Source organism: Lagopus muta, chromosome 28 (genome assembly GCF_023343835.1).
Source record: "Lagopus muta isolate bLagMut1 chromosome 28, bLagMut1 primary, whole genome shotgun sequence".
In the NCBI taxonomy this organism is placed as follows: domain Eukaryota; kingdom Metazoa; phylum Chordata; class Aves; order Galliformes; family Phasianidae; genus Lagopus; species Lagopus muta.
In genome coordinates this window covers 1190262-1218103 of record NC_064460.1, presented here as the reverse complement: position 1 = coordinate 1218103, position 27842 = coordinate 1190262, and the positions used below count along the sequence as shown (strand labels likewise).

The 27842-nt window shown below is 37.1% G+C and overlaps 1 long non-coding RNA gene across 1 annotated transcript; it reads right to left on the bottom strand.

Moving 5' to 3' along the window:
- On the bottom strand, positions 1-27441 carry LOC125685480 (uncharacterized). The gene is made up of 5 exons (XR_007373445.1): positions 27388-27441; positions 25303-25417; positions 24513-24645; positions 21790-21923; positions 1-1517 (listed from the first exon to the last, which is right to left on the bottom strand). It is a non-coding gene; the product is annotated as an uncharacterized LOC125685480 (long non-coding RNA).
- Positions 27442-27842: the final 401 nt, after the last annotated feature.

Genomic DNA, 27842 nt, shown 5'->3' with positions numbered 1-27842 from the left:
GACTTTTTTTTAAAGCAGTTGCTAATTACTGATCATAGAGGGACAAAATGACATAATGAAGTCATTATATCAGAAAAAATTTACCCAACAGAGCTAGACATGGTTGAAAGCAATTGCAAGTGCACTGACTTCTTCAGAGAGATTATTCATACCGTTCAAATTGCCATCATAGTTTAAAATATTTTTTTTATTCTATTAAAATGGTTATTCATTAAAACAATCAATGTTCTCTCAGGTTAGCTGTCCAAGAGAAATGACTGCAAAAGCAAAGATGCCACTACATCACTGGCAGTTATCACAGTCACAAGAGGCGTTCTAAATAGAACTGGATTTTAAATTGTTTCTGGGTGAACAATTATAAATGAAGACAATAATCAGAGATTAGACAGTGTCCTTTTTATATGACCTTAGAAACATGTTTGCTGGGATGTGGTAAGTCCATCTAAATACAAAATTCATGTTAAAAACAGCACCAGTGTAATTTTAAAAGCAGATTAAATTCACGGACATGTTGATCAACTTGAACTCCGCACTGCCTCTACTAAATATAACGTTAGTTCTTTGGGTAAGTTAAATCATTAAAGTCTCTTTTTTTATTGATGTTTTTTAGACACGGTAAGTAATAAGTGTGTATTCCAAAATTTAGTGAAGTGAAAGCACACGGTGATGAAAAAATTCAGGATGTCCCTATCTCTGAAATAAACTGTCTGAAAAAAAGTAGAAGTATATATAAAAAAAAGTATTGATGTGACAAAGTTTAATCTGAGATATGGTGTAACTTTATAACATGAACTGCAGAACTGAACCTTCCTGACCGAAGTCATGAAAATGTAATTTCATGAAAAATCACTCCCGTGGTATCATATTGTCACTGCAGTGAAGAAGCAGAAGGCCCAGGGAGATTCCACTGAGTCAAAAATGCTTTTGGAAGCAACTGCTGGGTGTAATTTCTAACAAGAACCTTGAAGAAAAGAAGCAGCCAAATGTGCTTTCCACGTATAATGAAGTATAGCTGTTGGCAGTCAAAAAACATAAAATAAAATGAGACCTCAAAGCTTCACTGCCTGAAAAAACATCTTCCTTCTACTTAATGACACAGTGCAAGAATTCGTACCTGAAAGAGTCCAGGGAGCTCATTAATAGCAATGAGACTGTGACTCTGCAAACTCCACAAACCCACACTCTCAGAGACCTGGGCTCCTGCCACTGGAAATCTAACACACTAAATATCTCTGATAAGCACTAAATCTCAGCGTTTTCTTGCCATTAAAACAGGCAAACCCACAGGTCAATGAATGAAAGATGAATTTCTACAGAGCAGGAAGCTACAAGTCAGCTACAACAGTGTATGGCAGGATCCACGAGTTTTCCCATTCATGATCTCCAGTAAGCGTACCTTGAGGAGAAGGATTTCTCATCACACGTTTGCCATTCCACAGATGATCGTTTTAACATTTTCCAAAGACATCTGTATTTTCAGATGATTATCACTGACTTCAGTAATCACAAATAATGTTCTGAAATGCAAAGTTTCAAAGGCAAAATAGGGCATCATATATCAAATGAAATCAAAACCTGTGCACACATAAATGTACATCACTTAATAAGCACAGTTTGCCAGTGTCCAAATGCCATTTATCCAAAGTCAACAAAAGCTGCCTCTTGTATTTGCTAATAGAATGCAAAGTATTCATTTAGCTGGAAGACTGAAGGTTTTCAGAAGGAAGTGAAGTTACTGATTCATAAGTAGCTTGAAAATTATGCACACCCAGCTGTGCTGATTCATTTTGCTTACAGGCATTTTATACATGTAGAAATGTGTAAAAGCACAGATCACAATCCCTCCCCAGCACACCACACAAGGCTTACTGTCAACACAGGCAGAGTTTTTGAAAAGACACCCCTGGCAAGAAAGAGGAAAAAATTACCTGTGCTATGTATTATATATATATATATATATAACTGTATGTAAGTATTTTTTTCCTTAACATGTTAATATACATAAACACAACACAAAAAAAATCTGCTTTTTGATGAAATTTAGATTCTAAAAATAAACTCTTAGGATGAGTAAAATATTGTGCAGATTTGCCTTCAAATCTATGAATTCCAAACTGCAGGTTTTAGTAAGACTCCTGTTCCAGTGCCAAATGAGAGGTGAGAGTGTACACATTTTCTCTCTGTGCTGTTTTTCTCTTCTGTGCTGTTTCTAAGAGTCAGCCGTCACATCTGGAATAGTCTGCACTGATCCTTCCACAAAAGAAAGCATGAATAGAAGGGCAGCATAAAGTGATTTTGTTTTTCATTTTATATCCTTTGGTAAATCAGGAAGTTTAATGTTTCTGGTGGCTAAAATGAACCTATTAAATGTGCAATTTGCAGATACCTCACCACTGCAATTGACTACAAAACAGTATGATCTACATGTGGAATTACTTATTACTTTCAAAATCTGAATATTAGTTAGTGAATATATATATATTATTATATATATATTATTCACTAACTATTTAACTTTGCTGCCATTTCACAGCTAAGGATTATATTTTGATTCCTTCCTACAAATGATAGGCTTTAACAACATCTGATACCTTCTGGACAGTATATATAACATAAATACTTCACACTGAAAAATTGCAATGAATGTATCTGAAGTTTTTGAAAAGAGACTGTGTTTAATGGGCAATAGGGAAGAAGAGCGTGACAAGAAGGTATACTGCATACTGAGTTTAGAAACTGTCTGGAAATAAAACGATCAGAACCAAAGACTGCTACTTCAGTGATACATTCCTCAGGTATGACTTTTGAGCACTCAGTTCTGGAGGCTGCAGCACTCAGCACAAGAACTGAGCGACTTGCCAGACTCTTAGGAACAAACAGTTTTCACTGGCCACGTACAAGATCCATAAACATAAAGCATAACTGGAACCACTTTCCATGGCCAAAGCCCAAGGACTTCGAATACAAGCATTTATAGAAGTACTGCTGATACAAAGGCTCATATATCACATTTGTTATCTTACAAGAGATAATCAAATACTTCTTTTAGGGCATATTTCAGTCCTGAAAGAAAACCTTGCTATATACCACACATGGTAAAGTCTGCTATTTAATACAGGACCCTGAATTCTTGCAATATATGATTCCTTTGAGGTAAAAAAGTTATATAAAAATCAATTTTGTGCACTGCAAACATTTTAAAATTATTTGTGATTTTCTACTATTTTCTGTTTTTGCAAATGAAGGTATTACAGACTGATTTTTTTATTTTTTTCTTGAATATAATTGTTACACGTGGTTTTGAAAAAAGTCCTACAAGTTAACAAATACTCCAAGTATGCACCATAAACCTTTTCTACAGCAAGCTAGTGTCATGATGCATACACAAAATTAATAATATCTTAATTTTCAGATCACTGCATATTTACCAATTTCTATAAGCTTTTCAAATTTCTAAGTACTGAGAATTATTCTGCAGAAAAACTGCAGCACCACATTGCAATTTGGAACAAAAAATTACTAGAATAATATACACTCAAAAAATACCCAGCATCTTAACAGAAGGCTGACCAGAGTTAGTTTCCTGGAATTTCTTAGCTCACAAAAGAAAAACATAAAAGGAATTAGGTTAACAGCTTTCTTAAAATGTGTTTTTCCTAAGTGCACGATTTGTACAGCCAAATGAGAAGTTTAAATGTGGCATGTCAAGTAACAAGCTCGTTCAGTGTGCTGTACCTCAAATAGACATATACAAAAACACAGGCATGAAATGTGGAGTGTACCTATACTGCTAAATGGCCTATGGTGCAGTTATGCTTGAGCCAACAGAGAATCAAGGCAGTGTGATGATCTGGCTTAGTACAGGACTATGCACAGTTCCTTGCAGGAGCCCAGAGGCAGGCCATGTGGTCATGTTGGTACCACCTTCCACTGAGTTAATAAGGCTGACAAGTTACCAGATCACCTCCAGTGCTGGACTAGATCATGAAACTGCCCAAGTCATAAACTGACTTGCTAGTAATCCACTGAGCAGTTTAACTCTGGTAAGATTAATGCAAGTTTGGAGTCCTCAAGCACACCTACATAATAAATATGTCCTTAATTTTTTCAATTCACAGAGTTACTGGAAGGACATATTTGCTTCAGGGTAGCATAAATCATGACAAAAGAACGGATCATTCTTTTATCTTATCATTCACAGTCTGCAATATACAAATGTCTTGTTTTGAAAAGTTGGTTTGAGCTGCTATCTTTCAACCGATATTTGTCTCCAGGCAGTTCATAGCAGGTACCCACAAAGATGGGAAAAGGTATCAGTCCCTAGAAAGAAGTGAAGGCTGTCAGCATATGAAAAATTAAACACCCTTCCACAAAAGAAGTACTGAGCAGAGACTGGCAGTGCATGAATGCTCAATTTCATATTGAGGAGAAACACACCAGTGTTTGGGACAGGGTCTTCCCACTGGAAGAGGTTGGATTTCATTCAACATTAGAATGGCAGTCCACATCATTATATATTTGCAAGTTCCTTTCTGTTAATCAAGTGTCAAAGTACAATTGCTTTAACCCTCAGAGCCACATAATATTTCCGCAGTCTGTGGTTGAGAGTTATCAATATCATGCATGTGAAGTAATTTTCTTGGACACACGCTGTCTTACACTCCTATGTATTCACAGTACTAGAATAAAACAGCCTGGAAGAGCAGAAACTAAAGGACATGTACTGCAGATTCAAAGACAAAGGATAGGTCCAACAGGAATCCCTAGTCAGCAGCAGAAAGTCTGGCATTTTCCTAAAGGTGGCCCCATTGGAAGAGCTAACAAGAAAGGGAAACAGGGAAAATGTCCATTACAGCAACAACAGCTTCTGGCTTAAAGTCAGCAGCTCTACGTGAGGCCACTGCAGACATCATCTGTTCAACCACTCCTGAGTGGTTTATTTTAGTGTGCAGAAGCACCCATTTGGATCCAACTTGCAACAACACAGAAGGTGGTAATGCCCTTGACAAAGCTTGGACCAACAATACTACATGGAATCTAAAATCAAATCTTCACCCGAAGAAAAACCTCACAGAAACACTTTTTTTCTTATTAACTAAATAAGAATTCAAAAGTGAATCTATGAGTTGCTAATAGGACAAAAAAATAGTAGAAAGAATTTAATAGAGTTTTTAGTGATACTTCTGCCTGTTTCCAGGTTAGGACACTTAGCTGCATGTGTTCTTCCATGCACATGAGATCAGGACCCTAAAATCAAAGCACAGGTGAATCTCAGTCTGTTCAAGAGAGGTCGCCAGTGAAAGAAAATGAAAAAATTATTGCTAAAATGTCAACACGGGGAATGTAGCCCAAAAAACAGTGAACAACAGAAGATCAGGAACACGTTCCACATTATTTCAGAGACTATAAAAGTCAGTAGCCTTGTATGCTGCAGAGGTTTGCAAGTCAGGTTTCGATTTTATCCCTAAACCTCGAAACCTGTTAAGTGAACCAGCATATACATAGAAATAAATGAAATTTTTTACATTCAGTTCCACTGCACTTGTGTGGAAGAGCTACACAGAAAGTAATTGCAGGAATCTTCCTTTAGACTTTCAAGATGCTAACATTTTCTTGGAAAATTTCTGGGGGGGAAAAAAGCAGCCTAGTCTTTAAGCAAGCTGCAGGAAGAACTGTAGCTTTGTGTGTATGGATTCTCCATTGATTACGTTGTGTAAAATCATGACTGTGTCTACAGGTACTACTTGGCTTCTTATTTTTGTAATTTATGACAGCCTCTGCATACAGCACTGCTTCAAATGAAACAAATGACTATTTCCATTTCTGTCATCAGAGCAAAATCCATAATTTTGATTCTGTTCTTTGAGCACACAGAGCACAAATTCAAGATTTTCACCATCTAACCACTGTGAAATTATGGCTCCACATCAAGACTTTTCCATCATCATATGGTATTGTATAATGCCACATTTAGGCAATGAAATCCCAAGCTCGTGCACTGACAAGCAGACTCCACAGCCAAGTAAAATAGCACTGCTGATCTGTTATAAACATCTGATGGAAATTTCTCAAACCCAGAGTTTTCAATTCTGTAATATTTAATATTTGAAAGACGTAAAATTCATTGTGTAAGTAATTAAGGTTTTCTCCAGCTTTTATCTAAATTTTCACATGTTTTAGAATGTGACTCTGGTGTAAATCAATAAGATGCTGCTTCCTTCTAAATTAGAGTGCTAAATAAAATAATTCTCTTCCCAGCAGTCTGGGATTTAAAGCGATATTTTTCAAAATTTAAATTGGAAAAATCAGACTTACTTGCAAATTTCTGTTTGACCCTGTCATTACTATTAGTTCACCCTTCCAGATGTTCAGCATTCCGGGTCATCCTTTGCTTTTTACATGTAAACAATAAATGAGAATCTGTTGTTCCAGAACACCAACTTTCTTCCCCATGCCTTTTAGAGCAAAACACAATTTGCTATTTTGTTGAAGTTCATCTGATTTCCCACGTCACTGTCTGGCAAGGTTAAGATGCATATATCTACATATCTTTTTGTCCACTCCCATATTTGGTTCTCTTCCTCATTTTAGTGTTTTTTCATTATTCTTGTTCATTTTAAGAATTTTCCAACTTCTAAAAACAATTATCAGTACTATCCTTGCTTGCACTTTAAATCTTTGCACTTAGTATAACGTGAAGCCATGGTTCTTCCCTTTTTCCTTTCATTCCAGATTCTCTTCTACTTACATTTCTATTTTGTTACATTTCTGAAGTTTAACTTTATACACTTATTTTTGTTCTCTGCTGTTTGAAGTTGCTAATACTTATTTTGAAGAGTAATTTTTAAGTCAAATCACTGTCAACTATATTCAAATAGACTCTAAGGAACAAAACTGTGATCCACAGAATCACAGAATCACAGAATCACCCGGGTTGGAAGGGACCCCAAGGATCATGTAGTTCCAACCCCCCTGCCTGGCAGGGCCACCAAACATCCACATTCAGATCAGGTTGCCCAGGACCCCGTCCAACCTGGCCTTAAACACATCCAAGGACGGGGCATCCACAACCTCCCTGGGCAGCCCGTTCCAGGGCCTAACCACTCTCCTAGTAAAGAACTTCCCCCTAACATCTAACCTAAATCTTCCCTCCTTCAACTTAAAACCATTTCCCCTAGTCCTGCTGTTGTCAGCCCTTTTGAAGAGTTTACTCCCCTCCTGGGTGTAGGTTCCCTTCAGGTACTGATAGGCTGCAATGAGGTCACCCCGCAGCCTTCTCTTCTCCAGGCTGAACAAGCCCAACTCCCTCAGCCTGTCCTCATAAGGGAGGTGCTCCAGCCCCCTGATCATCTTAGTCGCCCTCCTCTGGACCCTTTCCAAAATCTCAATGTCTTTCTTGTACTGAGGGCTCCACACCTGGACACAGTACTCCAGATGGGGCCTCACAAGAGCCGAGTAGAGAGGGACAATCACCTCCCTGTCCCTGCTGGCCAACCCTCTCCTGATGGAGCCCAGGATCCCATTTGCCTTTCGAGCTGCCAGAGCGCACTGCTGGCTCATATTCAGTCTCTCGTCCATCAGGACCCCCAGGTCCTTCTCTGCCGAGCTGCTCTCAAGGACCACTCCTCCCAGCCTGTACAGGTGCCTGGGGTTCTTCCGGCCCAAATGCAAAACCCTGCACTTTGCCGTGTTGAACCTCATCAGGTTCACCCGAGCCCAGCCCTCCAGCCTGTCGAGGTCCCTCTGAATGGCATCCCTTCCTTCCACCGTATCAACCGCACCACTCAGCTTGGTGTCGTCAGCAAACTTGCTGAGGGTGCACTCAATTCCCTCATCGATGTCATTAATAAAGATGTTAAAGAGCACCGGTCCCAAGACAGACCCTTGGGGGACACCACTTGTTACCGGCCTCCACCTGGACATAGAGCCATTGACCACCACCCTCTGTCTGCGGCCTTTCAACCAATTGCTCATCCATCGGGTCGTCCACCCATCAAATCCACTTCCCTCCAATTCGGAGATGAGGATGTGGTGGGGGACCATGTCAAAGGCCTTGCTCAGGTCCAGGTAAATGACATCGGTCGCCTTCCCTTCGTCCACCAATGCCGTCACTCCATCATAGAAGGCCACAAGATTAGTTAGGCATGACCTTCCTTTGGTGAAGCCGTGCTGGCTGTCTCGGATCACATGCTCATTCTTTATGTGACCGAGCATGTTGTCCAGGAGGATCTGTTCCATGATCTTCCCAGGCACGGAGGTGAGACTCACCGGCCTGTAGTTCCCCGGGTCCTCCCTGCTCCCCTTCTTGTATATGGGAGAGACGTGACCCTTCCTCCAGTCGTCCGGGACCTCACCTGACAGCCACGACTTCTCAAATATGATGGAGAGCGGCTCGGCAACCACCTCAGCCAGCTCCTTCAGGACCCTGGGATGCACGCCATCCGGCCCCATAGACTTGTATTCATTCAGTCTAAGGAGGCACTCTCGGACTTGCTCTGCCCTTACAGTGGGGAGGGATTTACCTCCTTGGTCCCCACATAGAGGTTTGGGGATGCAGGGTTCAGGGACGTGAAAAAGACTAGAATCCTGGCCACCAGTGAAGACCGAGGTGAAGAACTCATTCAGCACCTCAGCTTTCTCTTCATCTGTTGAAGCCAGTTCTCCTTTTAAATTTACCAAAGTAGGTACGCCCATTTTGGCCTGTCTCTTCTGGGCAATGTACCTGTAGAAGGTTTTCTTATTGTTTTTCACGTCCCTTGCCAAGTTCAGTTCTGCTTGCGCCTTGGCTTCCCTGATCCCACGTCTGCAAGTCCGGACAGCATTCCTGTACTCTTCCCAGGTGACACAGCCTTGTTTCCAGAGCTTGTACACCCCTTTCTTCGCCCTCAGTTCTCTCAGCAGGTCCTTGCTGAGCCATGCCGGTTTCCTACCTCGCCTGCCCACTTTCTTATTCAGAGGAATGGAGACCTCTTGTGCTTCCAGGAGGACATCTTTGAAGAGCCGCCAGCTCTCCTCAACATCCTTGTCTTTGAACTTGTCTCATGATCCAGATCCATGCATTCTTTGTAATTTGCCTGTCTAAGGTTTTTCCTTTTGGTGAAACAGATCAGAAACAGGGAGAAAGTATATTCCTAGTGGATGTATTTCTTTCAGGAACAAACTATTTGGAACTTTGGAACAGCATACTCTGGAGCTGCCATCACACTTATGAATTTTAATGCATAAGAAATATTATATTGCCCTTCATAGCTAAAAGAAAGAAGTACTTTTTTTTTTAAGATGCTCAAACTGGTTCATGGTAGCGTTGAAAAGGAAGACTTGCATGAATTTTTAAGGAGGATGCCTCTACTTTATCCTCTTTCCCCAGAAACACTAAGTTTCATGGCACTCTATGTAATGATACGCAGTGCCAACACAGAACATGTCAGGATGCCATAAAGGGTCATCCCTTCTACCTGTGTGAGGACAGATCTTTCAAGACAAATTCTACTGAAGTTCAAATATGGATTAGCTGGAATTGAAACGCCCAGTAAAACTCTGTCCAAGTACAGTAAATGTTGTTTAATATATGTATGGATTCAGGAGCCTCAACCAGCAAACTGCACTGCTGCAGCAGACCAGATGAGCAGAACAGTTTAACCTGGATACATTTCAATCAGAAGTTTTAATTAAGATTCTGAGAAGTGTCTTTGTCTGCTTTTGGTGTTGTTACTACCTTGACTAAATAATGTTACTTTTCTAATACCAAATTTAATGTCCATAGTCCCTACTCTTCCATAACTCTCTTTCTTCCTCCACAGTATTTTTACATTCTTGTTTTCTTTTCCCTTACTGCAATGCTTGCTTCCCTGCCAGCAGAGAAGTTTCTCTTCTGTTCTCCTTCTCTTGCCCCACAGACACAGCATTATGCCTTATTTCCTCCATTTCTTATTAACATATCACTTTCATCTGGCTCTTCCTCCTTCCAGTGTAAACATTCCTTAGTTTCTGTGTCCTTGAAAGGCCTGCTGTTGTCCAAGTTTGTTTCTCTAGCTACAGATCATTTCTCACTTGCTTAATAACAAAGAACATGCCATTTGCAGTTGGTTTATTTGTTGTTGGTTGGTTTTTTTTGTTGTTGTTTTCTTTTGTTCTGTTTTGTTTTCCAGCCAATTTCTCTAAAGTACCTTCTGCCCTTGAATTCCACTGAAATTATTTCTCATGGTCCTTCTATTCCTAGCTGCATCTAAAAGTTGTGGCAGTCAGGTGAAGGCCCTGGTGACTGAAAAAAAAGGCAACGTTGCACCCATTTTTAAGAAGGGTAGAAAGGACAAGCCAAGGAACTATTAACCTGCCAGCCTCAGCTCTGCGACAGGGAAGACCATGGAACGGATCCTCCTGGAAACGGTGCTGAAGCACAAGAAAAACAGGGCAGTGAAAGAAGAAAACCAGCATGGCTTCACTACAGGCAAGTCCTGCCTGACCAACTCAGTGGCCTTCTATGACAGCATAACTGCCTCAGTGCACAAGGGAAGAGCATAGTAAATTCTCATACACTAATGGAAGAAAATGACTGTGATCTGGGAAAACAAACAAGTATTATTTTTTAGTTATCATCATTACTTAGATTAAAAAGGTTTACTAGTTTTAAAACAATTGAGGTATATATATATTATTCTTCTTTATGTAACATTTCAGTTAGAAACAATTTTGACCACATTACATCAGCTATAGTAATATATCCTGCATGTCTCCAATAAATAACCTAAAATGGGTGTTCAACAGAAATTGCTAATGTCAAACATAGATTAAGTTTCTTTGGAACTAGGAGTTTTTTTACCTTGGATACGCTGAATGCCAGTGTGATGCAAAATTCCAAAACTCACAGTTACATTGTCTATAGAATTCCTCTACAGCACAAAAGCAATTTGCAACAAGGCAGGATAAGCAATGCAAGCCATCTAGAAAGTGCAAAGATAATCTAGAACAAGGGTAAGCAATCTCTCAATTTTGTTTAACTGCATTCAGTGGTAAGAAACGTTCTGAATGAAGCAGACACACAGAGGATGCACACAAAATGATCTTTCCCAAAGCATACATGTTTCTGCTTTCTTGCAGGCTGCCAGAGGTTTAAAACATCCCTACTGCTGGTACCAAACAAATACTTATTTCAGTAACTGTTTGTGATTAAGTCAAAATGTGCAGTTCTGTCTGCGCTTGCTCTTGTGGCTCCCTTTGTTTTCTTTCCCTTGCTATCCTTTCCTTACCTACACTTAATTCACAATTATAGGTATAGTTCCTTCTCACTTCTCTCCAGCTGCAGTGCTGAATCAGCATCCATGCAGTTTCCACAGAGAACAGATTCCTTGCAGATCAAATACCATGCAGAATCCCACATGGTAAATGCATTTCTGACAGTCTCACTGCCCTGTCAAGTCAGGCAAGACAGGCATTGACAGGCATGCAGCTGCTGACATGAAATCATTTATTGACAACATGGGAATTCAACAGTTTTCCTTTGCTATAATTTTTAAATAGAAAATCACTAAAAACAGAATAGCACAGATGGAGGCAGCGGTTTTCTTACAAATACTTGTGTGATTGATGTTTTACTGCCACTTCTATAAGGCAAAGAAATAAAGTGTGTCACACACTGTCATACAGGGTATCAAAAACATCAAGCTACCATTCATCATTCATCCTCAGCATCTACAGCCCATTGATATAAGACAAATGGGTCATTCTGCAGAAACTTCAGCTTCTGAAATACTTCATAGTTTGGTATCTTTTTAAAATTCAATAGTGAACTGGGAAGAGATTTTTTACACAGTCTTTGAAATACTTTGAATGTTGCACCTCGATATCATAGACAATAAGATCAACATTAAAATGCTTTTTTAGTATGGTCAGGAGCTATATTGGTAACTAAGCCAATATACACTTTCATTTCAATTTGTATTTGATGGCAATTGCAACGAGTCACAGAATTAAACCAAAAATGACACATCATCAATGCTGAATTTCCAGAGCAAAATAGTGCTCAATTCAAGGCTGTGCAATGTCCAGCAGAGCCACCAACCAATCAGAGACTATTTGAAATGACAGTGGGGCAGCTTGGATAACGTTGCATGGAAATCAGAAAGTGCTGCCAAGAGCTCTGCAAGATTTAATTATCCTCAACCTGTCTTCCTCAGCATGGTATCAGATCGTAGGGGAATTTAGCTGTGCAAAAATATTTTTTCAGCTGTCTGACAGGAACGGATTGCTGCCTAAGTTAGCTTCTCATCTAGCAATGTTCAAACACACATAAAAGCACAAACAGGACTTTAATTTGCTGTCACTTTCTGAAATCCATGAAAGATCTGTCTGCCTTTGTTCATCAGAAAAAAAGAATGATATTTTGCCCAAAACACTAATTAATATTTTTTAAAATGCCTTCAATTCTTAAACAGTAAGAATAAAGAAATGTCTTCGATGATAACCCTGTCTCAATGACTACGACAGCATTATAGCATCACAATTATAATTTCAAGCTGCTGAAGAATTTGTATTTTCAAGACATAAAAAAAAAGTCTGAATAACTTGTTTGATTTTTACTCAAAAATATCTGAACATCTTTTCCTGAACAGCTGAGTAGAAAAACATACTTTAATAATTTGTCCAAAAAGCAAAAATTGCAGAGATCAGCAAAGAGCTGACATGCTAAAATGAAAAAACTCACAAAAACAACAGAATTATTCAACCCTAACACATGTTTATAATAACATGTTGGGTTTTTTTCTTCATTTTGTTTCATTTAACTTTTTTTTTTTTTTCTATTGTAGGATTGGCATTTTATTAAAAGACACGAGAATGCATTTAATGTTGGCTAAGATCTATTACACAGACTACTGGAAAGAAAATGAAAGCTACTTGTCTACTGATTTGTCATAGCAGAATTCCACAGTTTACTATCTCCAACAGAAATATATTACTATAAACCACTGTGAATGGACAAATATACTGACATTGAGGAGTATACGGAAGGTGTTGAAACCATTGGCAATATCATGACTGATATTTTTCATAAATAGAAGTGTGCTGTGAATGGAAGCAGTATCATTCTTAAACAACCAGCATCAAAAAGAAACTCTGCTCTACTAACAAGGTAATCCAAGTGACTCACTCTCATAGTCAGCAAATACAACTCAAATCACAGTCTCCCTCCAGCAGTTTGGCACACAAATTTCCTTCAACCTCAAGATCTGGAAAAATTCTGAGGCTTGGCAGGAGAGCAGCACAAGAGTACAACTGTATGCAGTACTGTGAAGAAAAATTGTATTAGTTCTTAAAAAAAAAAGGGGGACTAAATTAATACAAAGATTTATCTTTTTTTTAAAGACACTGCAAAAAGTGTAAACAAATATTCTAATCTTTCACTACCTCACCACAATCTAGTAACAGTACCTGCTTCTGGAGTTACAAATCTAGAGTTGTAAACTCTACTTTTTTCACTTATAAAAAGCCAGCTAATAAAGTACACTTCAAAATGAGACTGTGAACTATATGACTGTCTTCTATGGAAGCATTACATGTAGAATCCTCTTTTTCTACAACATCCCTTCTCTTCTCCTCAATGGAGCAGCTGTCCCAGTGTCAGTCATGCCTGGCAGACTTTGAAAATACATCTTTAAACAGAGAGGACCATTCCCATTCTGGCCACAGCATTTTCCTGAAATAGTCCCTCCCAGGAAACTCCTGGACCGCCCATGATACACTCTACTGAAGAGCTATTTGTCATTGCTGGACCCCCCCTAACTGCCAACTTACTGTGACCACCCACTGTGGGTTTGCATGAGGCATTCAACAAAAACAGCTTCATGAGTCAAGCTAAAGGACTAAAAACTCAAACAGTGAATAAATAATGTAAATGAATAAGCAATAGCTGAATACGTGCCTTGAGTAGGATACAATCACATCTTCAAGCTGGATTTGTAAGTTCTTTTAAGCCTAAATCACTTGTGTGTTTTAAGACTCTACTATTTGTGCGTACAGCCAATGTCTAGCAGATACTTAACACACTCTTGTGCATGAAATCTTGGAAAATTACAAAAGCTTCTGATCCATTCACATGGGTTACATGTACTTGCGATCCATTTAGATTTCCAGATTAATTCCAATTTTATTAACTGCGATATTAATAAAATGCCACAATTGTGAACATCTGTCATTAATACTGTACAGCTTTCTCCCTACAATCCAAAATTCCATTTGCTGTCAAATTCTGTCCTTACCATCTACTGTATAAACTCCAATCACTTTGATGTTCTCTAAGTTTTAAGTGTTGCAGTCCTAATTTTGACTTTTAAGTCATTCCAATTTTTAAAGCATAAAATCTGTAAATTACAGACGTAGTGGAAATTAAAATGAAAGAAGAATTGCACCGAGGATACGGTTTGAATAGCGTCCACTAATGATCTGTAACAAAATTCTGATTAAGTTTAGCTCTTAGGAAGCCCCTCATTCTAGGTCTTGAATAGAACTCTGATGGACCTTCTTCTGTGTTTTCATTGTGAATGGTGAGGCCTTATTTTCTGCCCAATCAGCACAAAAGAAACAAAATTTAATGAATGAAATCATGTCAGGAAGTAAGTACATAGATACATTGAAAGGCACTTTACCCTCTAATATTCTAGTAACCTAAAGTGATTTTCAATACTACTTTTTACACTCTACATTTGGCACTATTTCTTTGGAATCAGTACACATTAAAACTACACATTAAAACTCTAGAAATAACTCAGTGCAACAGGAAATGCTTACAGAAGTGGGAGCTTAAAAACTACAACAGTTTTGTGCGTCAGCTGAAAGCACTGTGTGACCAGCTGTCCAGCTGTAGTGGTGTCCTTCAATTGGATTCCAGACCTGATGCCACATAGTTTATTTACAAAAGTGCTTAATGGAAAAAAGAAAATCTCTCTTGCCTCGTTGCAATTTTCCATTATGCAATTAAACAATTGGATTAAGAGTTGTTCTCTTTTACTCAACACTGAAGAAGCAGAGACAACCTCTTTTCCAGGCTCTCTCATGGTCTGTCCAGTTTGCATTTTCTTTTTGAAGCAAGAAGGAAGGTTAACCCTAGTCTGCACATTATATGCACTCTCTTTGCATGCAAACAAGTGCTCATACAGCTCATTTTGCTGAACTGCATTGGTCAGTCTTCATTAGCAATGTAATCATCAGAACTTTCACGAAAGATTAATAAAGATTTGCCTTTTAAAATAAACTATCCTAAAGCATTTCTGCCACTAACATGCATACCCTAAAGTTCCTTAATGCAACATTCTCATTATTCCATATGACATAAAAATCAATGAGTTTTGTGAATTTAGTATTGTCACTGTTCTTTTTTTCTTCTCTTTTTTTTTTTTAAGGTTTAATTTTCCTCTGGTCAGTACTCATCTTCTATGGCTGACAGATTTACAATGCTTATATGCGTCGGGACAACATGGCCTGGGACTGAGAACATATTTTGTTTCTGCATTATTCCTCCCCATCTCTATTTGCCAAGAGAATGAAAGTTCATTTTATCACTGGGTAATCCACCTTTTCCTCAGGAAAATATTTTGCAGATCATAGCAAATTCAAAAGCCAAACCATGGTTTTAAATGGCATACTGCAAACTCAAAGATTTTCGGCAGAAAAGGATATTCTGTTTAAAAGCAATAAAGGTGTATAACTCATGCTTCAAGAAAGTGGAATTATATTTGTTTTATACAGACCTCCGTATCACTTACAGGAGCGTTGAAATAATGCACCTAACTTTCCTGAAGGACCTCATTATTTGCAAGGTGCTTTAAAAATTCTGTTTCAATATCTGAAGTAAAAGGAACAAGAGCTGCTCAAGTCATGAGATTGCAATGCTTCATAACACTGGGTAAGATAGTGGGAAAACCAGCTAACACTGCCAGACTAGCAGCTTCCCAGTGGAGAGTGCATCATATTCTGCAGTGCAAACAAAACATTCTGATTTGAGTCATTCATAGACAGAATTTGTTCCAAACTCCAAACATAAATTAAACTCGAAATTTGGGAAAAGAATGCGCTGAGAAGCGAAAAACCACTCAGTAAGCAGCACAATACAACCGTTCAGAGAAGTTATTGATGGTAAAACTTCAAATGGTGCATGACACAGCAGAAGCCAACATTCCAAATGCCAGCTGGAATCTATTCAAAACACTTAGATCATGTATAGTTTACAAGAAAAACCAAACAGCAATCTGTGCCCATAGCTCATATTCAAAATACAGCATTCTGCAAGTGAGAGAAGGAATTCTGGAAATCCTTAGAAATTGTATAAGGAAACACAGCTCAGAAGCCCCTCATTTAATAGTTTTTTTACTGTTAAGATGAGTCCTAATGGATATTTCACTAAAACAGCACAATGGAAAAGGGATTTTTCCCAAAAAACATTATTTTGCTGTTATTATTACTTGACAGTAATAAATGGAATGCATTTATAAGCATCTATTGTCTTCACCAACTTATTCCTCTAGGCATTCAGACTGCTTCTTAAGCAAAAATGAAAAATGCATGTTTTTGTTTTGTATCAAATACAGCACTCATGTTTCATAGCAAAGCAGCTCTAAAAATAAAATGGAGGAAATCCACCCAGCCAGACTCAGAGGAGAAAATGTTATGCTCTGCAGATAGAACAAAATTTTGTCAGACACAGTGTGACATTTGCTTTACAAACACAATCTGTTGGATGTTCTCAAGATTCGTCTGCTGGTTCTGTACCCGTTACTCTTATGAAATTTTAAATCAAGTATATATACATGTAAAATTAACATTTCTGCCATACTCTCCATAAAATGTAATCTCACTTTATGATTTTTCTTAGAATTATATGGCTGCAATTTCTATTTTCATTTTTATTATTACATATTTTCCTATATTTGACACTGTACATTTAAAAAAATAATTAGGAAATTAGCTCAAATATGGTAATTCAAATGAGATTATGCTTTTCACTGCTGCAGTCTTCTCACCCCCAGCATTCCATTCACATTCCAATTGAGCAACTAACCTCTGATTATTCACTTTTACAAAAGCTCCTGTATTACATCCATCATCATCATATTTCAACTCTAAAACTTTAGGTATAACAAACAGAATTTCATTCTGCATGGGTGTGTTTTACGTTTCAGTCAGCTGTTCTACACCAGAGAAGATCAACTGGTGATTTTGGGATGGAAACAGGCAAAGTAGAAACTTTAACAGGCACCTGGAAAGCTTTAGGATAGACTGCACAAAATGCAGTAGGATCAGTATTTTGTTTGGCAAGTAGGTGGTCAAGGAGAGTTCATGAAACGGTTAAGGAGAGAATGTAAACGCACCAGGCTTGCACGAATGATCTCCCATAGACAAGAGCTAACCCTCAAGTAGAGGGCCAGTCAGATGCCTTTGCACTGCACTTTGCTGACACCAAGATTTGGAGAGCTGATTAATTTTAGTGAAATACAAGATCTGAGTTACCTTTACGCAAAGAATCAGTTTGCTAATAAGCAAATAAGAGCAGTACAGAGTTTTACACAGACATGGCAGGGTGACTACAGAGACATAGCTCGTACAGGCTAATGGGCTCAAGCTGTCTACATATGATCAGTATCTGCACTGCAACAAAATTATCCTTTGCCCGTAATAAAAATATCCGTTCTAAACATAACTTTTCATTGCCTGAAGTATGCCATAACTCGCAGAGCCAGGCAGATACAGTAATGTGGAAAACTTTTGGCTTTATGGCTCATTGTGAGGACACCTATAAGGCACCAGGGTAACACCAAATAATTAATGAAAGACTTGTTTTTTCAGCAAATGACAGAGGTTATTTATATGAAGTGCACTGAAACAGCAGAAATATTTTCTTGGTTTTTCTTTAGTCACTACCAGAAGCATCATGAACTCTCCATCCTCTGTGTATAGCTCTAGGATTTTTTCTAAGCAAAGAAACTTTTTTATACATATCTTTTGAATATAAATGTTAGTAGATTCTAAAGATAAATTGTGTAGATTATCTGGCTGTGGTGACGACAGCCTACTTTAAAATGAATAAACCTAGCGTTTTTTCTCCACAAATATTCCATGAAACATTCATTGAGTTATTTTGTGTCAGTGTGATAAACTGCAGACTGAAATCTTACCAAAAGGGAGTTTGAGTCATTCAAAGGGTACCATACATACCATGCATTTACAACAAGCTAAAAAAAGGTTTGAAAATTTCTGCTTCAAAAAAAAAAAAAAAAAAAAAAAAAAAAAAAGAGAATATAGCAATAATTCAAAATTTAACTCTGTGAAGAGACAACTTTCAAATCAATCTTTAAGACCACAGGAATCACTGGATTTTAGTTGCTTTTTGTTTTTGTTTTTGTTTTCCTCCACACTTTGCCTGGAAAACTATAAAATCTATTAGTGATAGTATTTCAATTGTCTGTGGTTGTTACTAGCAGGACAGCTAGCTCCAACAAAAAAACTGTAGAATAGATTTACACAGTAACACACTGTAGCCTCAAGTCAGTTTTGACAGGCTACTAGAAAATACATGTTTTGTAGTAGTTAAGTAAACACACTTAGAATCATACATCACTTGAGTTGCAAGGGATCCTCAAAGGTCATCAAGTCCAACCCCCCTGCAATGAACAGGGACATCTACAGCTAGATCAGGTTGCTTGGAGCCCCCTGCAGCCTGACCTTGAAGGTCTCCAAGGACAGGGCATCTAGTGTCCTTCTGGAAAACCTGTCCCCATGCCTCACTACCCTTACTGTAAAACATTCTTCCTTATATCCAGTCTAAATCTCCCTTCTTTTAGTTTGAAGCCATTTCCCTTTGCCCTATCATAGTAGGCCCTGCTAAAGAATCTGTAACCCTTCCTTCTTACAGCCCTGCTTTACAGACTGAAGACTGCTCTCATGTCTCCCTGGAGCTTTCTCTTCTCCAAGCTCCCCAGCAGGGAGAGGAGAACAATCCCAGCTCTTTCAGCCTGTCCTTGTAGGATTGGTGTTCTGTCCTTTAGATCTTTTTTTTTTTTTGTGGCCACTTATAAATAAATTTGTCAATCCTCTCAACTGCTAACCTGGATTTATATTGGTCAGTTCTGAGATGTAGAGACACCATAGATAAAGCCGTAGTCCGAGCTGACCAAGAGGCAAACAAGAGCAGCAAAAATGCTCATGCTCATAAAATTCCATGGTTCATGACATAATCTACCACAGCTAAGATGTTCAATCACCTTCAAAGATACACTCAGAGGCAGCGGAGTAGCAGCCCACTGCAAAGTCATTCCTGTGTTACTAAGAAAGCAATATTTACCTCTTCTCTCCTAAGGCAGTAGTAATAAAAGCCAATCACACTCCCAAAGAGTCCAAGAAATTGAGGTTCAAGAGTAACACAAAGATGTACTCTTCCTTGGAAAGGGACAGATTTTGTCTAACAGTAGGTGGCTGCAGTCCCTGTCATTCATCCTCTGCCATTTACATTTCTCTGCCAAGCAACGTCAGTTCTGCTTTTTCCACAGTAATCATTGCTAATGCTATTTTCTCCAGATGTTTTCCTTTAAAGCTTGAGTTAAACAATATGGACATATAAAACACAATTTGAACAAAAAATAATTGAGATGCTTATGACACCAAAACTCAAAATATCTCAGACAGTCTCTACCACTGCTTCATAATACATTCTGTTCTGCAAGGCCTCTGGTACAAAGCGTAGACTGAGACAATAAATACTAGCCCTGCTACCAGACATTTTGAAAAGCAAATTTCCAGAAGGTATCCTACTTGTTTCCAAATGCAATATTAAAATCAACGAGCGTATTCTGTTGATCAAAGATAACTAACAAAAACATCACTGATGTTATAAATTTATAACTCCCAAGAGAAAATGAACTACACATAAGTACAACTTCTGAACTACCAGCACGTCCTATCTCCTCCATATACATCTAAAGCAGAATATCTGGATCAAAACCCTGTGCCTTCCTTCACCTGTAATCCTTTATCTTCCACTCATTACTACCTAAAAAGTTTTAGAGAAATCATGGTCTCAAGCAAGAGGCAAACCACCACACATTTATCATTTATATTTTGAGGATCTGGGGATATTTTTCTCTTTTCTAGTGAGATAATGTAATGTAATTTTGGACCTAACCAGATGCAGTTTGTAAGCATATGACACCAGACACAATGTGAAAGATTTTCATGTAAATAAGATCAGAATAACCGACTGCAGTGGTAACAAACTGAGGTAGACTTAATTTTTCACTTAAAGAAAAAAAACACAGGAAAAATGTCGTTGCTCAATTCAGTTTTACAAATCAAAACTGAACCACAGAAAGACTAATATGATTAATAATACATTAATCAGCAGCACAAGAAGAGAAGATATATATAGAAGAAAATAGTGCTGACAACACAACCTCCAAATGAGTTTTGGTGATCTACTTTGGTCTATCTTATCTGGTTCTGTGGATTGAATACCATTAACACATAGACAGCATTCCGTTTGCTCAAGCTGCTGCTCTTCCTGTTCACATTCATTCAAAAGGAAATAAGCTGCATGATCCAAGACCAATGTGAGATACAAGTGAAAACACAGAAAATGGAGAGAGAGGTGTCCTTCAGAAAGGGTTGTACAAATCCCTTTATGAAACTAAAGAACACGTGCTTACTGAGTTAGTGCTCTTCCTCATCCCAGACCAACCACCCCAACACCCACACCACTGTATTTTTAATTACTTTCAGTGATGGAAGGGCTAAATATGTCAATAATTAATTTAAATTTATGTAGACTTTTCAAAATAATTTGAGTATATAGACTGTCATCCAATATTTACATACCACACATTTGTATAATGTCATCACAAAACAGTTGAACTGATGATCAAACTGCTTTACTTCCTGCATCAAAATTCTTAAGTACTAAGACAGGCTTTTAGAGTCAGGAAAGCATCATTCAAAAAAGATTATCATCTGAAGCACTGTTTAAACAATAAAAGCAACTCAATTATAAGAAGTCATACATTTAAATATTAATTATCCCTTAAAAGATTAAGGGAGTAGAACTTCATGAAATCATATACATTTCATTAAGAAAAAAGTACTTAAGAATCCATTTCCACTTTCCCAATGCCACTTCTCTTCTCCACCCTGCCCCTCAAAATTTTATTTCACAGATAATGGATGACACCTTCTGAGGGACAGATAAATGATCTGAATGTTCTGGCACAACAGCATGAACTTCATGCAACTGATCTTCAGAGAGCAGAGGTGCTTATGGTAAGAAAATTTCAAGCTATGTGAAATGACTGGCATGCAATTTCTCAACAAGAAAAGCCAAGACATATTGTACTAGTCATTGTATAGACATGATATAGGAACGGCGATTAAAAAGACAGAAATACTTTAAATATAGTGTTGCTTAAATATTTTGATAAAGTCATTTAAAATATTATGAAAATTCAAAATCTGAATTCCAGACCTGAGCATAATACTTTTGGAAATTTTCTTAAAATGCTTACTTGAGATTTCTGAAGACAGAGAATGTTCTCCAATACTGCATGCAGTATAAGAATTACTGATAATCCCTTCGCCCTACTTACTCCCCCACTGCACAAAAGTTTCTTTGTTCTGTCAATTAGCTGGTTCAACTCTTTCATCTAAATATCACTCCTAAGACAGCCCTCCATCCCACCTTACTCCCAAGAAAATCTCAGTTCAATCAGTAAAAGGAGTTTCATGTATTTTCACTGCTCTGCTGATGAGGATTTAACTCACCGTTTTAGGTCATCCTTCGCCGCATCTAGATGGAAACTTCATAGATGAAATTCAGCTCCACAGCACAGCAATATAAATGTATCCATAAAATAAAACTGTGCAAAGCCTACAGCCCGCTGGAACATCTCTTTTCCCTGAAATGCAAGACAGGTCATTGAGAATGGATTCTAAGACACTAAACATCTTTTGTCTGAGATAGCTGGAGCTAAAGCATAATTTTCCTGTTAAACTAACCATAAGCCAGAAGGTTAACCTATCACCTAGTTGCCCTTCCTATTTCTGAAGTTTTCATTTTGCTTAAAATAATTGGCAGTAAAGTTAAGAGTATCTGTAGTCAACTGAATCCAATGCCATTGAGTCTAAACTTCCATGTGAATTGTGGAGTAACTATAGGAAGACAAGCAGAGCTGAGCCAATGCAAATAGAAAATATATAGCAGATGTTAAAATAAAAATCTTCCTGACACGTCCACTAGAGTTGGCTACTGTTCTAGTACCCAAAATACTGATAAAGATACATATTTTTAAATACTTTTATATCCTGTGGTTTGCATTGACATAATGTACTCAGTGATACACTTGATTGCTGTCCTAGGAAAAGGCTCCTGTGTAATATTTACCTGGATTGGAAATGACAAAAGCAATGACACAACTTGCTTCTCCAAAGCCTTTAAAAAATATATCCTTCTTTGGATTATATTCAAGAATTCTTTTTAATAGTTTTAATAGATACGTAAAAACTGAATGATCTTCAAATTAAAAAAAAAAAAGGAGTATTCTGATTCTTTTGAAACAGAACTTCAGCTTCTAACATGCCTTAATGACACCAAGGACATGACTCAGAAGATCACCTTCTGAAGTGTTACACCACTAATTTGCAAGTTGTGGTGGAAAAGTGATAGAATGGGGCCAAAAGCAAACAAGATAGAAAATCAATGGAGAATTAGAATCATTTGATACATATTAGCAGATTGCACAGTATTGCAAGTTAAAAAATGATGACCAGGCAGCAGATGCCAGATTTTTCTAGGAAGTTACCTAGGAAAACCATAGCTTTTATAAACAACACCACACAAATTTTGTTGTTCTGTCTCCACAAGGTCACAACAGTACATTTAATGAAACCATTCATACCAGAATGCTGAACGCAACAAATTGTAGTTGGTTGAAAATAACGGATGTTTCTGCCTCACAGTTGATTGGAGGAGAACTTTCCAGTGGATATTCTTTATTTTTACTTCAGAAAAATAAAAAAATTAAAAAAAAAAAAGGAAAAGCAGAAAGAAAGGAAAAATATTGAGATGTCTAAACCTAGTTTATTACCATTTCAATAATGCAATAAATACCACCTGCAGAGTTATTCTAAATATTTTTATATGTATATTTCCTGGAGAATTTATGCTAAATCCAGAATAAGCATCAGAATAAATTAAAAATTATTATAATTAAATTACTCACATCAGTAACTATTACGAATTTATGAAATAAAGAATTAACACAGCATTTTACAAAAATAATTTAAAAAATCAAATTTCTTAAATTACATAATTATCTAGTGAAATTGATTAAAAATGCAAACTACCTTGCTGTGAGAGTAAGCAATATGAAAAATACTTCTGTATATAAACAGAAATAGGACATTGATCATCTACTTAACAGCATACTGAACAAAACAGTAATTGTTAACTAGGTTAAGCCACCACAATAACGTAAATTAATTATGAAATCATCTGAAGTATTTATCTCAGGGCTTGTCTATGTGCACAGCTATTAAAAGTTTAAGAAACAGTTTAAGAAAAAGAAGAAAAATAGCATTCATCCTTTATTTTCATGTTTGCAACACATAGAAGAATGATTTTATATAGTAGAAAGAGAAAAAAACGTGTGTAATATTCCCATGTAACACACCACATCAATTAACCAAAAAATGCCAGCTTCTTAAAAACATTAGCTCTTGTGTCCACAATGACTATGAATTCACTCATCAAATAACCATCACAGAATTGCAGGGGTTGGAAGAGACCTCAAAAGATTGAGTCCAATTCCCCTGCTAACGCAGGTGCCCTACAATAGATTGCATAGGTAGGCATCCAGACAGGTCTTGAATATCTCCGTATCTCAGTAGCCTCTCTGGGCAACCTTTTCATGTATATTCTATTTAACTCCATTACACTAAACTTGATCAGGCTCAAGAAAACACAGCGTTAGAAGTAAATGAGGCGTATGATATGAAATCATGAAAACTCACTGTGTCACATTCAGCTATTTTTCTTATTAGAATTGCAGATGAAGATCTGAATCACTTGCTACAATCATTTTACAGCAAATTTACAGTGTGTTTTAGTTCCATAGATACTCCTAACTAAAGTTATAAGAGAAGCAGTTACAAAACATTCACGATAGAATTCATTTAAATTTGTTCCTCCTCTAAAGCAGTTGCTATATTACCTACCCTTCAAAACTGGTCTTGCACTTTGATACATTATTTTAGAAAAAAGAAAAAGAAAACATACCTGAGTATGATAAAAAGCTTTTTTTTTTTTTTTCACTATATAAGACACAGTAATACTAGCTAACTTGATTCCAATATGACAAAAATAATAAGCCATCCCATAGAAGATTTCAAATGCATTTTTAAAATCTGTAGTTTAAAGGAAAAAGTTTCAATTAAAATTGATGCAGTGAAAATAACCTAAGAACCTGGTGATATTTTAAAGGACTCACATATTTTCTTCATTGTGGAAACATACTGAATAGTCACAGTGTTCAATTAGGAGAACAGGCAATGATGCTTCCACTGACCCCTCTGGTTTCATGCTGTTTGTTTTGCAAAGCTCAGAAGCATTTTGCCTTTCACCTAAAAAAAAAACAATCAACAATATAATCAGTCAACAAAACAATGAAATAAGGCAAACAGAAGGGATTTAAGAGAGAATTAAAAGTAATGCAGTAAAATAGCATGAAATAAGACCACACAATCTTTCCATTTCAAAAGATGGAGATGTCTTGAGCCAGAGAATCACCTTGCTGAGGTGCAATCGTTATTCATTTATAAGTACTCAGTGTTATAAAAATACCACTGTCAGTTAAATAATATATCATGGGGGCTCTGGTCTAAACGTAAAACAACATAGCATAGCAAAACATATAGCATAAAATAACATAACGCAGCGTAAAATAGAAGATTCTTAGAAGCTCCAAAGGTAACGGAGAAATGGTACTCCATTTTGACAATGGATTATCTTTTTTAGGAATTGATTTTATTCTCACATGTATCATGCAATGATTTACAAGCAGATACATTATCCAAGATGTTATTAGAGACACATATGCGTAATTCCTCCCTGTATGCCAACCCCCACCTTCATATCAACTTCAGTCAAAGATTCCACGTGACTGAGATTCAAAACTCCATCACTTACACGAACCTTTCATGGCATAAAAGGCACACACACTCAGTAGTCAATAACAATTGAAATACAGCAAAACCAGCATACTAGAAGCACTATGCTACCTAATTCTTCTTCAGATTTCCAGATTTTATTATAGAATTTCTCTTGCTCTTTCTTTAAGTCCGTATGTGCCACACAACGGTAACTATGATCACTGCTTAAACTGAAGATCCAAAGCTGAAAGAAAACAAAAGAAAAGCAACTGCAATGAAATTATACAAATATGAGCTAGAGGTTCAGTACTGAACTCTGCTTATGTAAGTAATGAATTTTTACTCATCTTACCTGGGACCAGAAATTAAATTACATCTATCTACATCCCAAACTTTTCAAAGGTAATTTCATTATTAGCAGAAGAAGCCATTATCAATTTGAACAGCATGTCTAATTCCCATATGTTTATGTCTTTTAAAAACAACTCCTCACAGACTCACCTACAGTTAAAAATCCTAGGCTACCTGCGTGCAATTGCTTAATGGGCCACATAAGTTAATCTCATTGATGCCTTTGTCTTTTTAGGCATCACCATATTTACATATTTAACTTTCTTCATGACCCATTGAACACTTACACTGAAGGAAGAGAGCTTCAATATGCCACAGAAAAAAAATCAGATTAATTTATTCCTAGCATTAAATTAAAGAAGAATTCAAGTGCTTCAAGTACATTTATTACATTTTTCTTAGAATTCCACCACATTAAAATCATGGTCTCTCCCATTTATGGTTATTTGTTTTTTTCTTGGCCAAAAAATGAGAATTCTGCTTTTCATCTTTTTTCTTTTAAAACAGATACATACAGCATCTCAGTGTACATATACTCACTGATTGCAGTTCTAAAAACTTTCATGGTTTTGAGGAAAAAGTTTGCATTTTGTAATAAAGGTGTTATATTGTTATGTTTGCTAAAATAATTGTTGTAGCATTTTAAAACTAGCATGCAAATTGTGATGCTTCTTGATAGATAAATTAATGATTGTTGACTATTTTGTCACAGAGAGATTATTTTTTACGTCTACTCCCTGTCCTTCAGCACATCCAGTGATGATCTGTCTCTTTTCATCGTCAATTAGTAGACTTAGCAAAGGAAATGCTGTTCCAAAAAAGTTGCAATCAGTTCCAGAATACACAGGAATCAGAAATTTTATTCAGAATTGCTAGCTCCTATTTATAGAGAAAGGTAAAAACAAAACAAAACAACAACAACAAAACCCTAAGGCAAAGGGTCTTCGCTTTTTTTTTGTTGCAGTGGGTTTTCCATTTCTAGATCTGTAGCCTGCCTTCCTAAAATGGTATGGCTGTGATTTTCAGTAACCTTCTATCTACACTGCAGAGGCCGTGGTTTGCTGCACCCTTTCACCCAGGCTTAAGCAGCAATATTATTCAGAGCCCCGTTGTCAGATCACCTACTGCTATTCTCATGGCCTTGCTACCACAAACCAGTTCAATCAAAGCAACTGCCACAGGCTCAGAGGGGAGTCATTCCTTCTTCCTCTTCTTTCCTACCATAGGTTTGAGCTCTCTGCTTTGAGGCATCTAATAATAGATAAGCACAAAGCTTAACAACCATTTCCCATGTAGTTCCTTCCCCCAGTCGAAGTGTGCTCCAACTGCTCTAATTGCACCATAAGCAAGAACAACCAGCACAGAATTGGAGCATGTTCTGGTGAAAACCATATGGTTACTCTCAGGAAAAGTTCTGTTGGAGAGGAGCGTCCTTGCTGCACAGATGCTTGTCCTCCTCTCCTTTTGTTCTCATCTTTCTATAAAATGCAGCTTTTGATTTTAAAGTCGATGTATGCCTTCAACAACAAGCCCTGCTAGTAAACCTACACATGGTACACTTACAGCATTTCTTTTCTTTGCATTTCCTACAAAAAACTTGGAAAAAAAAAAAAAGCACATAGACAATAGAACTATTTGCACATCTCAGTAAATGCCAACAGTTAAACGCATATTCTGTACAAGAACTGTTTATAAAAATACACTGAAACTACCTACCCACTTTAAAGGAAAATATATGAGCTAGCATATAGTTTACTAGAAATATTTTTACTAGATCAACTAAACACCTACATACTGATTTTATTTTATTGTTCAGATCGATACATTTTGCTGTGCAAAAGTATATAAAAAAGGAAAATTTACCTGTTAATATCCCTGACTGATACATTAACAGTCCAGTAGAATGGTCCCATACCTATAGGGAAGAACAAAATAAGATAGGCACCTACTTAGATCTTTAAGGAAAAAACAAACTTTTAAAGGCCATCAAGTGGTGAAAACGAGGAAATGCAGCCACTGAAAGCGATGCAATATTGGAAGGTTGTTTTCCACAGGGTTTGTTTATTTCTTTGCCTCCTTATTGTGTCGGGCTCTGTTTAATCGATAAGTGCCAGAGTTTATTTGCCAGATAATAAAAATCACCAAAGTTAACACTTCACTATACTGTTTTGACTATGAAAAACCTTCATTGTCATTAGAAATAGATAAATAAATAAAAATAATTAATTTTTATGATAACTTTGCAAGCAATTCTTAAAAACAATATCTTGGTCTCTATAATATCAAAGATGACTTTTGCTTAGCTTTCAGCAAATATT